Source organism: Pelodiscus sinensis, chromosome 9 (assembly GCF_052426305.1).
Source record: "Pelodiscus sinensis isolate ZL-2025 chromosome 9, ASM5242630v1, whole genome shotgun sequence".
NCBI classification, from domain to species: Eukaryota; Metazoa; Chordata; order Testudines; family Trionychidae; genus Pelodiscus; species Pelodiscus sinensis.
In genome coordinates this window covers 59,568,636-59,582,186 of record NC_143060.1, presented here as the reverse complement: position 1 = coordinate 59,582,186, position 13,551 = coordinate 59,568,636, and the positions used below count along the sequence as shown (strand labels likewise).

General features: G+C 42.6%; 1 protein-coding gene across 4 annotated transcripts in view; it reads left to right on the top strand.

Annotated features, from left to right (window-relative positions):
• The window catches only part of SMG7 (SMG7 nonsense mediated mRNA decay factor), an 84,274-nt gene that overhangs the window by 2,985 nt on the left and 67,738 nt on the right, over positions 1 to 13,551 (top strand). The window lies entirely within an intron of this gene.

Here is a 13,551-nt window from a genome sequence, read left to right as displayed (position 1 = left end):
AGCATAAGCTTTCGTGGGCAGAGACCCACTTCGTCAGATACATAGCTGAAGTTGACTTTACTGTGGTAAGTCAACAGCTGAAGCTCTCCCATTGTTTCTGCATACTCTTCTCATTTTGGTGGAGTACCAGAGTTGATGGGAGAGTGCTCGGTGATTGATGTATCGTGTCTATACTAGACGCAATAAATCAACCCACGCTGGATCCATCACTGCCCAGCAATCTAGCAGATATTAAAGACATTCACTTGATCTCTTTTTGCTTAGTCTTTGCACATTGGCTAGCACAATGCGATTGAGGCATGTGAATATTAATGCAATACAAATGATAAATAAAACACTTTTGAAAATATTCTTGTCTTTGATTGGCAAAAACTTACACCCTTCTTTAAAACCACTTCTTTAAATAGTTTTTGTCATTACAGGTTGCACCTCCCAAATCTGGGATTCTCTTGTCTGGCAACATCTTTGGTCCAGCATGACCATGGATGTTCCTGGATGTTCCCGGATCAGGAGAGCCAGCAGCTGGGAGCCCAGTGCAGACCTGCAAGTCTGCTAGCAGCAGGGCTGCAGCACCCTGGCCAGAGCGCGATAGGGACTGTCTGCCGTCCGACAGCAGGGTCGGGACCACAGCAGCTCAAGTGGGGAAGCCTGATTGAGCCATGTCAGTCTGGGAGGTGGTGGGGCTGCAGCAGCCTGAGTGGCAGCAGTGGCAAAGTGATTGGGGCTGCTTATCACCCTGCAGCGGGGTTGGGACTGCAGCCACAGCAGCCCGAGAGGAGAAGCCAGCCGTGGCAGTCTGGCAGAATCAGCATGGCCATGTGCCGCTTGGCAGCAGGGTTGGGGCTACAGCAGTCCAATCAGGCATCGTGTTCTGTTCAGCAGTGGGGTTGGAGCTGCCCGGCTGTCCAGCAGTAGACCGAGGGCTGGGGCTGACCCGTAATCAGCCCAGCCGGGCTGAAGGAGCTGGCAGCAGGGAAGGGCAGCAGGCAGAGTGGCTGTTGTCAGGGGACCACCCGTTGTCCAGCAGATTCCCTTGTCTGGGACCGGTCAGGTCCTGAGGGTGTTGGACAAGAGAGGTCCAACCAGTAGTAGTTTCACATTTTTTCTCCAGAACTCTTCTTTGTCTTTTTTGACCTATATATTTTGGTGGGGGGGAGGGGAGACAGCTGTGTGGTTTTTTTTTTTTTCCCCCCCCCCCCCCCCACAGATGGAAAGTGCTACATATGTCTATAGAGCTATTTACAATTTTATAACTTCCATCTGGAAGAAATTGGGGTGTAGAGGGGTCATTTGAGATAACTGTTGCCCAAGGTCATACAGCACTGGAGCTGAAAATAGAACTTGGGTTCTTACTCTCCATTCTCCTAGTTTTGTGCCTTAAGAAGGCCATCCTCCTTCTTCCTGCAGTAGAACAACTCTCAATTGGAATTCACTGATGGAGTAATTTAATTTAAGGTTGTTGTGCATAAGGATAGGTGAACAGGATGGTGATTTGTACAGAGGTCTTGCCAATAGGAAGTATGTATGGGGGGGGGGGGAAGAGTACTCCTTTGTTGTATAAATAAAGCTTTGAAGGGCTTTTGCAAAAAGTTAGGAATTCATGTATTGTCTATCTTGAGAGACTAATGATTGAAGAACTAGTCAGATGACTTTGCAGGAATCAAGGGAGACTGAAAGATGAAGTAATAAAAAGAGAGGGGAATTTTAGCCAGAATGCCCCAAGCTTCCCCCCCCCCCGTGCATGCAACCATTTAACACATCTAGCTTTAGTGAGTCCACTCTTGAGAACTTTTTTGTTTAAATTATACTGAATCTTCCATCAGAATGTAAGAGGTGACAAACATCTGAGACACCTATAAATGTTTCTAGCAAAACCAGGGAAGGTCAAACTTGAACAGCCTGATATTTCCACAGGGTTTAAAAAAACCAAACAAACCAAGCCCAAGCCAGAGGTGGGGGAAGGAGAATCCCCTTCATTTACCTTCAAATGTCATAAAAAGGGTGAAACCCCAAATTAAAAAAGAAAATCGCTACTGGTCATCTGTTAAGCAGCATCACCAGATAATTACCTATATATAGCTGATTTTTGTGGATTTCTGTTATCACAGGATTCAGTGTCGTTGTATATGCTGTAACAGAAACATTTTAGTTTGTCGCCTGGGAGGAATAAGAAGTATTAAAATAGGAATGCAAGGATTTGCATAAAGTCTGGTGAGAGAGACAGGAAAGTAAAAGATTGTAATTAAGGTTTCATTCAGGCATATGAGACATCTCTCAAAGATCATATTTATGGTTTTCCAAGAATACCCATCTGCATGATCTCCCTATCTTATGAAAATGGTGTCTAAGATGTGTCTTATAAATTGAAGCAATTTTGATTAGTCTCTCTCTGATTATGTTTACTTGGGAATTCTCATGTACTTTTATCACCAAGCTAGGTATTAATCTGACAGGAGCAGATTTGTTTGGGTATCTCTTGTTTGTCCTGCTTTCTCTTGGTAGAGCTCGGAGAGATACCTAAAAGGAATACACCACTAACAATGAAATTCCTAATTAGAAGTTTAGTCGATTTAACCAATAAGCTTTTGCTTATTGGTTAGTGCTATAGACCACATGCATTTCCCCCCTCCACCCCCCTTGCCAGTACATTTTTTAGCAGGCTGGCTTGTGCCGGGTCCAGAACCTACCCCTGCTGCAGCTCTGCATTTAAAGTGTATTAGGAGCCAGGTGGGCAGGCAGCCCAGCTCATGCTGGGTACAGCAGCTATTCAATTAACTGATATTTAACATCCCTAATTAGAAGCCACAAAGAGCAACTTCTGGAGTACACTGCCTTTTCCTCCTACCTGAAAACTCTTTGGTCTATTCCTTTTTAAAAGATTATGATACTGTATGTTAATGTTGGTCTTTTCTGATGTTCCTCTTAAACAAAAAATCTAAAACCCAACCACCAGAAATTGGGTGAGGCTTCAGGTCTGTCTCACTGACTCAGTATCAAGCCTGTCCAGTTCATAAAATAACAGGATAACAAGCCTTGTAGATAGGAGGTGATGTAAAGGTAGGAGCAGTAGAAATAGTATCTTAACTTCAGTAAGTCTTTTTGTATTGGCTTGCATGACCTACTCATAAACAAACTAGCCCTCCCTTTTCCAGCACCCTTGGAACCTGACCAGTCCCGAACCAGGGAGTTTGCCGGATTGGGGAGGTCAGTTCTAACCCCTCTACTGCCCAGCTCTGATCCTAGCTGCCAGGCTCCTCTGGCCCCAGATACTCCTGCTGGGCTCCTGGTGGCTGAGCTTCTACCCTGGCAACTGATCTCCAGCCTGGGACTCTGTCCCAGTCGCCTGCTGGGCTTTTTTGTCTGGGAACATCCCTGGTCCTACTGTACCAGTTCCACCCCCCCCATGAGTGCTCCGACCCTAGAGTACCTTCAGGATCACAACCATGCCTGACCAGGGATATTGCCAGACAAGAGAGTCCTGGACTAAAGAGGTTCAACTTGTATAGTTTAGATGGAGCTAATATAAGTGTATGCATATCTGGTTAGAAAACTGTTCCCAGACAGTAGTTACCAATGGTTCTCAGTCAAGCTGGAAAGGGTTATCAAGCAGGTTCCCACAGGGTTCTGGGTCCAGTTCTATTTAATATCTTCATCTGTGATTTAAATAATGGCACAGAGAGTACACTTATGAAGCTTGCAGGTGATACCAAACTGAGAGTGGTATGGCAAACGGTGGAAATGGTCTGCAGAAAATATGATAATTCAGAAAGGTCAAATGTAAAGTATTCCACATAAGAAGGAACAATCAGTTGCACACATCCACAATGGGGAAATAATTGCCTAGAAAGGAGCACTGCAGAAAGAGATCTGGGGGATCATAGTGGATCAAAAGCTAAATGAGTCAACAGTGTGACACTTGTAAAAAAGCAAACTTTGTTTTGAGGTTCATTAGCCAGAGTGCTGTAAACAAGACATGAAAAGTAGTTGTTCTGTTCTATCCTTGCTGTTTCAGCCTCAATCATTATGATGTCCAGTTCTGGATGCCACGCTTCAGGAAAGATACAGACAAATTAAAGCAAGTCCAGAGCAACAAACATGCTTACGAGTCTAGAAACTTGACTTATGTGGGAAGATTTGAAAAAAAAAATGGGGGTTTTAATCTGGAGAAGAGAAGACGGAACATAAGTTTTCAAATACATAAAAGGTTTATACAAGGAGGAGGGAGACAAATTGTTCTTGTTAATTTCTGAGGATTGGACAAGAAGCAGTAGACTTAAATTGCAGCCAGAGTGGTTTAGGCTTGACATTAGGAAAGACTTCCTGTTAGGGTAGTTAAGCACTGTAATAAATTTGCCTGGGGAGGTTATAGAATCTCCATCATTGGAGATATTTAAGAGCAAGTTACACAGTCACCTGTCAGGTATGGTTTAGAGAATACTTCGTCCTCCCATGAGTACAGAGGACTGGACTAGATGATGTCTTTCTGTCCAGTCCTATGAGTCTATTGGCCTTGAGTCCTAAAGACTTAAGCATGTGTTTAACTTGACATGCTATGAGTAGTCCGTTTGGCTTTATTGTGATTACTTGCCCCATGTAACTTCTGTCTTTATGAGAACAGGATAATATATTTTTTCCCAACAGCTAGGCCTGTGAACTTACCCACATGACCTCAGCCTTCACTGTGGTTCTTGAGGTGTCATGGAAGGTAAACTTTATTACTCGCTGGTGATATGCGAGAAGGAAAGAGTCTGGCTTATCTTTCAGGATTCCAGGTGAGTTTGCAAGGCTGTTGCTAAATATTTATTTATTTTTTACAAAATACAGAAAACTAAACCCGCAAATATTTATAAATGGAGAACACTTGTTATGGAATCTGTGAAAGAATAAAGCTGACATGCCAGGTCACACTCAGCTATACATAGAATGGAATAGAAATCTTAATATAAACTGGAACTAACTTTTACTTCTTGTAAAAAGCTTAATTTTTATTTTACAGAAGAATCAAACTGTCAGCTCATTTCTCAAGTTTTCTGTGAAGAAAATATATTTTTCATAGCTGACTTGAGTTAGTTTAATTGTTAAACTCTTAGCATTTTGAGGCTAGAACTAACACGGATGCATTTCATAAAGGTATAAACTATAAATTTTAGCTAAATGTAGCTTTACTCTGGTAGAATATAGCTGTGTCCTACATTAACATAGAAGGAAAGATGATTGAATTATAGCTCTTGACTAGTCAGCACCAGAATTACTCAATAGTATTCAACAGTAACGAGGGTTCATATGACTGATGTAATCCCATAATGAAACTATAGCGTCTTTATTCAAAGTTTGACTACTTTTTTTAGCTACTTTTTTATAATTCACATTGTGTGTCTGTCTTCATGGACTCACTAATAGCTCCATTTCTTGCCTGCATCTGCTGTGTTAATCTCCTCTTGACCGGTCCCTCCCTGTCTAGCATTCGGTTCCATATTACTAATACCTCACCTTCACTGTTGTGCAGAGGAGAGTTTCTCTGGTTGCAGTCCATGTCTTGTCCGACTTTGTTTCCTATGTCTATTGGATAGGAATAAGAGTTATTTATTTGAGCCAACAGCTCTCTCTGCCTGTTCCTGGACCTGCAACCAGCTTGGGGCCCCCACACCTAATATATCAGTCTGAGGAAGTGAATAATATAAGAGAATGAGTTTAATGTGACAGGTGAACTAAAAATGCCACATCTCATCTAGTCTTTCCTGTTGAGCATATATATTGGTTGCCTAGCTTCCTTATGGCGTGAAGGCATTCTGGATCTCTTGGGGCATAGTACCAAGTCCTTAGGTGTATTTTGCGGGCAAGCAGTTTTATCACCCCTATGAACAGCGGTACTTAGAGCCTGCAAGGGACCTTCTGCTAACTCCAGGTTTAATTCCTTTTGTAACTGGACAGTCAGTACCAAATTCCTGAGGAGGCCTGTAACTATTTTTACTCTCGCCTAATCCTAGAAGTGATCTCAGTGGTAGTGGCCAATGAGAGATCTTGCTAGGCTGAAGCTTCTAGACTTGCATCTAAGAATAAATACCAAGCAATTCAACCTTTTGGGGCAGAAAAATTATGCTAAGACTACTTGGTAGGTAATGATTGGTAGTTATCAAGTAATCCTAATCCTGATGGAGAACATCTCACAGGTAAATTACAATAACTGCTGAGGAATGGGGCTTGATTTAGCTAGGAAAAGGCAGCATTTTCCATTTCAAGGTTGTCATAACCAAGGTGGTCTCCTGGGATAGGGTAGGTTTGCTAACTGCACTTGCCCACCTGGAATTTGTGAAGTGTGCTGCTTGGATGCAGAGGGAGTGCACAGCTCTTAGTCATTGTTGTGTGCAATCAGCACACACCTCCCTTCATATGCTTTTGCTTTTCATGTGTGTTACTTTAGTAATACTATTTGGGGGGGGGGGGAACTACACAGATGGAAACCAGCAAAATCTGGCAGCCTTGTGCATGGGCAACAGTAAAGAAAAAGTCTCGTGGGCCACTTGTAAAACCCTGATAGTCTGAAGGTTGCCCACCACTGTAATGGCTCTTTGTCAGCTGGGGAAATTTTAGACAATGTTTTGACAGAATCTTTGAGAGTTGGCAACAGCATGAATAGTTTCATGTTTTCTGCAAACCAGCTAGATTTCTTTGCCACCAATGACTGCCAGATATCTCCTAATATGCTTCAGAAGCAGGTAGTATCCAGATCAGCTGATGATACTCCCCTCTGGACTAGAGGCAAGAGTTTCCTTCAGCCTTGAATCCAGAACAGCATCAGAAATTGGATAAGGATGTAACTAAGATGCAGCTATTAGCCTTGACCTGGGCATGGCAATTTTGATATTCTGACAGTCTGAAACTATAGTTAAATCAACTAGTCTGGGCTCCCAGTCTACTAGATAGGCTGTCTTGGTTGGGATGAGGTTGTCCAATGGAATCTCAAGTTGACATCTTGGTTGATTGCTGGGAGCAGTGGATCAAGAGCTTTACTGAGGTTCAAAAGTAGGAAACCAATAAGACGTTCCTGCTCAATGAAATGGAAGACTCTCATTGTGCACAATTCAAAAAGTAGACTAAGTGGCTCTTCATCTGTTCCATGTATTTCCTCTGATATGTGAACTAGGGATGTAAGTAACTAGTGATGCGATGAGTCGCTCCCCCCCCTTGCTGCCTCTATCAGAGAGAGGCAGGAAGAGGTGGGGGAGCAGGAGCCGGTGCTGGGGGGGAGCTGGCTTAAAAGCTGGTTACCCCCAGCACCATCTCTGCAGGTAACAGCACAAGCGAGGACTGAAAGTCCTGGTGGGGCTCTTGTACATTTAAAAGACTCACCTGCTGCAGGGAGTGAGGCCAATCCCCTGCTGGACCTTCAGGGCTTTCACTTTTGAACTGTGGCAAGATCCCGGCAGGGCTCTTGCTACAGTTCAAAGATGGAGGCGCCTTTATCAACTAATCGAATATTTGATGGAAATCCCATCGACTATTCAATGAGTTAATCTAAATTTAACATCCCTAATGTGAACCATGCCTCTTGTGAGCAAAACCTTGTTTTCACAAAGTTCCTTAATTTATTTCCTTGAAGCTTGGATAGACTATTTGCAGTAGTCACAGATAGGAGACCGTATTCCTCATTTCTGTAACATCAGACTGGAGAGTTAGTGAGATACGAGTCCGATGGCTGAACCTTCCTTTTACTGTGTTTTAATAAAGGTAGGTAATGCATCTTTGCCCCAGATCACTGTTTAAACTTCCATCTCATTCAAACCATTATTCTGCACATTCCCCCTCAATCCCCCAAGCCTTGTATTCAAGACTCAGGGTATGTGTACACCACATTTCCTCTTTCGAGAGAGGAATGCAAATGCAGCTGAGTGAAATTGCAAGAAGGGTTTTCTTTCGAAATAACCGTATCTAGACAGCATTTCTTTTTTCGAAATAGGGTATTTCGAAATAGCGCCCGGATGCGATTATGCAAATGAAGCATGGGAAATTCAGATCCGCGCTTCATTTGCAATTTCGTTCAGCTGCATTTGCATTCCTCTCTTTCAGGAGAGGAATGAAGTGTAGACGTACCCTCAGCACTTAAGACTTTTGGGAAGTCTGATGTTATCTGCACAGGAACAGATCTATCCGTAAGTTCTCCAGACTTTTTGCGACTCATGTAGATAAAATCGGGGTAAGTCCATCTCAGTTTAATGGCAGTTCAAACAATGTACATGTGGTAACATGGTTTTATTAAATATCTAGTGACCTGCAAGTTTCTACAGAATACTTTGGTGAGTATCCATCCCTGACAAGGTTGCTACTTGGGGCTCTCTTTTACTGCACTACAGCCTCAATTTGGGCTTTAGTTCTGATGCACAGTTTGGATGAATAATAGTATTATTAATGCTATTTGGGAGCAGATTCTACAAGGTCATTATTGCTTGTCTTCCCCTCTCCCCCCTGACATCTAGCAGCAGTCAAGTAGCTCGGAGGTACTTAATGTAGAAGTCTCCTAGTAAGTTTAATTTCCCCAGCCAAGCTAAGGTAGGCTATATAGCAACTCCTAGAATTCCCATAATTTAGTGATAGATGCTGCTTGATGCCATTACGGTTTTTAGATGGAGAATAAGTGTATAATATATAGGCTGCAGTCAATTCAAATGGGTTATTTTTGTCCTGAGAGGCAAGTATTAATCTAACCAGCCAGCCTATCCAGAATAAGCTTTGTATTGAGACAATAATTAGCAGCTGTTTTAATTTACAAGTCAATCATTCTATTACTGTTCTAAATATATATAAAAACTGTATACTAACCTGTGTGTGAGACACTGATCACAGCTAATGCTGAGATGCTTTTTGTTTCTTTTTTCCACAAGTACAAAAAAGGTATAATATGGATGAGTGTGTTTAAGATGTGAGTTCCTAAAACATAACCATGCAACATAATAGGGAAGTTTAATTTTGATTAATTAACTAATCGAATAGTTGATGGGGTTTCCATCAACTGTTCAATTAGTTGATAAGGATTTCTGCGTTCCACTTTTGAAATGTACAAGAGCCCCAGAAGATTGAAATACTCTGTGGAGCCCAGAGACAGCAGGGAGTCCCGCTGCCCCCAAGGCTCCATGAGAGCCCTTCTGCTTTGAAATATACAAGAGCCCCAGCAAAGTCTCTTGCACATTTCAAAGCGGAAGTGCTGCATGGAGCCTGGGGTCAAAGTTGGCATTCTAGTGGGGGCTCTTGTACATTTCAAAGTTGGCTGCCGCTGTGCCCCTGTCCCCTCTCACGGAGCTGGGAGGAACCGGCTTTTAAGCCAGCTCCCTCTTGTCTCTCCTCTCTCCCCCCTCCCACCCTTGCTGCCTCTTTGTGATAAAGGGGATGGGGGGGAAGTGACTAGTCGCTTACATCCCTAAAACATAAGGTCATGTGCCACTTTGATTACATATGCCCTCGACATTTCAGTTTTAGAGATTTTGTAGTTGTCTACAACTTGTATGCCAAAAGCAGCTTTAATCTTGGATAAACCATTTTTGGAATCGTATGTGAAAGGTATTAATATAGGTAATTGCAAAGGTAAAATGTCTCATACGCATACAGGAAACTAAATTTATTACTGTTCTTGGGGGTGATAGATCTGTGATTGAGCAAAAGTTGATACACATCAGATTTATTCAATTTTGGTGTAATAGATTTTACAGTGAGAGACAGTTTATGGCATCACAGGAATGAAAAGCATTGAGGTTGCAAATGACAAGAATTACAAGAGATGAATTTAGCTGGTGCCAAAGTATTCTTAGTCCAGTCTCAAAAATTTGAATCTGTTGTGAATGACATTTTCAAATCTTACTGTGTAATTCCTCGAAGATGACGAGGCATCTCGTGGCACTTCAGAAACTAGCAGATTTATTAGGGCATAAGCTTTCGTAGGCAAAACCCACTTCATCAGATGAATTGGAGTGGAAGTTACAGAAGCAGGAGCATATAGAAAGAAATTGCTTGTGTTAATGAAGCTAATCAAGTCAGGATGGAAGTGGGTCATTCAGAGCATTTGGTGTGGAGATGTGAATATCCAGAGAGGGGAAATTACCTTTATAATGCATTAACCAGTTGAGATCCTTATTGAATCCAAGTTGATAGTGTTGAATTTGCAAATGAATTCCAGTTCATCTATTTCCCTTTGTAACCTGTTTTTGAAATTATTTTGTATAAGGATGGCTGCTTACAAATCCATTACTGAATGTCCAGGGAGGTTAAAGTGTTCCCTGACAGGTTTGTGTGTTACCATTCCTGATATCTGATTTGTGTCCATTTATCCTTTGGTATAGTGACTGTCAGGTTTGGCCAATATAGATGGCAGAGGGGCTTTGCTGGCAGTTGATGGCATATGTCACATTAGTGGATGTTCAGGTGCATGAGCCCCTGGTGTTGTGGCTTATGTGGGTAGGTCCTGTGATGGTGTTGCTTCTTTAGATACGTGGACAGAGTTGGCAATGGTTTTGTTGCAGAGATAGGTTCCTGGTTAAGTGTTTCTGTGGTGAATTGTGTGGCTGCTGGTGAGTATTTGATTCTGGCTCAGGGGCTGTCTGTAGGCAAGGACTGGCCTGTTTCTCAAAGTCTGTGAGCATGAGGGATTGTTTTCCAGGATTGGTTGTAGATGGTTAGTAATGTGCTGGAGGGGTTTCAGCTGGGGGCTATAGGTGATAAACAACAGAAGGCCGCTGGTTACCTTGTTGGGCCTGTCCTGAAGCAGGTGACTTCTGGGTACTTGTCTGGCTCTGTCAATCTGTTTCTTCACTTTTTGAGGTGGCTATTTAAGTTTTAAGAAGGCTTGATTAAAGTTTCCAGTATCGAGTGGTGTTTGTGACCATCTTTTATTTGTACTGTAGAATTCAGGAAGTGGATCTCTTGTGTGGATTGTTCCAGGCTGAGGTTCATAGTGGAGTGGAAATTGTTGAAATTCTGGTGGAATTCTTCAAGAGTGGTCTCCTTGTGATATGATGATGTCATTTAATATAGCCTAAGTAGAGGATGAGCGCTAGGTCGGCCCTAAAAATGTTGGCATATTGTGGGGCCATGCGGGTACCTATAGCAGTGCCACTGACTAGAAGGTATAAATTATCACCCACAACCATTTCCGATTTGGAGAGGACAAAGTCACATAGCACTGCCATCAGGTGTGCCGTGGCATTATTATAGATACTATTCCTGACATGACTGCAATTACTTGATGGCTGCGTCTAGACTGGCATGATTTTTGCAGAAATACTTGTAACGGAAAAGTTTTTCCGTTAAAAGTATTTCCACAAAAGCGCGTCCAGATTTGCGCAAAGTATCTGTGCCAAAGCATCCGTGGCCAGTCTAGACGCAATTTTGCGCAAGAAAGCCCCGATCACCATTTTAGCCATCGGGGCTTTTTTGAGCAAAACAGTTCTTCCCTGTCTACACTGGCCAAAAGGGCTTTTTCCCGAGCAGGAGCGTGAAAGTATTTGCGCAAGAAGCACTGATTTTGTACATTACAAAGTCAGTGCTCTTGCGCAAATTCAAGCGGCCAGTGTAGACAGCTGGCAAGTTTTTGCGCAAAAGCAGCCGCTTTTGTGCAAAATCTTGCCAGTCTAGACGCACCCGATGGGTTTTGAGGTAACTACTAACTGTTTTGACAGCATTCACCATGTATGCAGGCTTGTTGGTTAGGGCACTGAAGACAAAAACCAAATGTGGGGATTACCCATTTGGAGCATATTGAGTTACTGTGAAATAACCAGAATTAGGGGTATTCTTTGCGATCAAAACAGGTACTTTTGTATATGTTTTGAAATTTTATGATGGATTTAATCACCACTGTTAACTGAAGTCTTTCTTTTATGGAGAGAATACTTTTATTAGAGACCTGTGAAAGCTAAAAAGTTCTATGATGGAGCTTGTAGCAATGAGACATTTTAAGCCTTGTATTGAAATTTATCTGCAAAGGCAAAATTATAGAAAATCAAATTTATATATAATTGAACATTCAGTTGAATGTATAGTTGCTTGGTTGTCTACAATCAAATTATGATTCATACATTTTATTTTCACACAGTGACTTGGTGTTTATCAAAATTAGGTCTTTTTTGTTGTTGTTGTTTTAATGTAAGAATTGAATATGCTAGACCAGTATACATAGAAGTACGGAGTAATGCGTGTCCTAGGTTGGTGGTAGCTGCTAAAATGTCACTTGTCCCCTGTTAAATACACAGATGAACTGTTAAGAGATTTTGGTTTAGACTTCGTGGTTGTTGGAATGTCTTAAATTTATTTGGGTGCTGGTCAATGAGAATTCAAGGGCTTTCTTTTTTTTTTTATATATATAAATTTTGAATATTTTTGACATTTTGTAAAAATTCTGAAATGTTGGTAAACTACATCTGTCTTTTGACTAGGGATGTGAACCGGAAACTGGTACCAGCTCCACTCCCACGGCCTGTGCAGGTGGAGGGGCAGCTCCAGTCCTGTGGGGTCGGGAACTAGCTTCCCTTCGTTGGGGGGCGGGGCAAGCTGGGAGTGGGGGTTGGCCACCCTCATGTGTGGGGCATCCTGTGCTGCTGGCAGCAGCCCCTTTGGGGAGGGAGGTGGCGGGGGCAAAGGGGAGCACATAGGGAGATATTTCAGAACAGCTGTGGTGAAGCTAGTTGCTTCACAATTGCTGTATTGTTCAAATTCCTCATATAGGCAAGCTGGGGTATCCTCCACTATTATTCACCTCACCTGGGGTTTTGAGTACTGAATCTGTTAATTACCTGTCTCTTCGCTTTTCTGTTGCAAAGAAGTTGTTTTTGCTATTCCTCAGTTCCCTGAACTTCCAGTGTCAAGTCCCTCTTGACAATGGATAGTTGTAATGCCTGCTTCTACAATTGTTATGAAGGTTCTTGTTTCATTACTGTCCACATTAGGGATGTGAAAAAGGTTAACTGGTGAGCATCACCCTAAATGGGAAATGCTTACCTTTTCCAATTAACGGATAACCAGCGGGGACTGGAGCAACTCCCTCCTCCGCTGTACGCTGGGATTGCTCTCGTGTGGAGCAGCTCCTGTCTATGACGGGCTTGGCATCTCACAGGCAAGGGCTGTTCTGTCAGGGGCTGGAAACTGGGAACCAGCAGCAGCCCCAGTCCCAATGCGGGGTTGGGGACAAGAGCTCTATGGTCTGGGAGCTGCTCCAGCCTGGATTCCACTTAGTTGGTTATCTTGTTAAATGTTAGGTCAACCTAATGTTTAACTGATTAACTGGGTTTTTACATCCCTAATCCACACACATCTGAAAACTGACAAGACTACTCCACTTACACTTGACAGCAGCTTGTGGAATCTGTGAGCAATAAAAAAACCAGAAGTGGTCTTCTGCAGTTTGAGGAGAACAACACTGCACCAGTTTAACCCTGTAAGAGCAAATTGAGGCTGGAATCTTTTTCTGTGTCTCTTTTAAAATGAACACTTGGTTTACAGAAGATGATGGTATTTGCTGGGGAGAGTTTCTTACTTGGCCAGGACAAATGGGTTTTTTGGAGTGCGTAC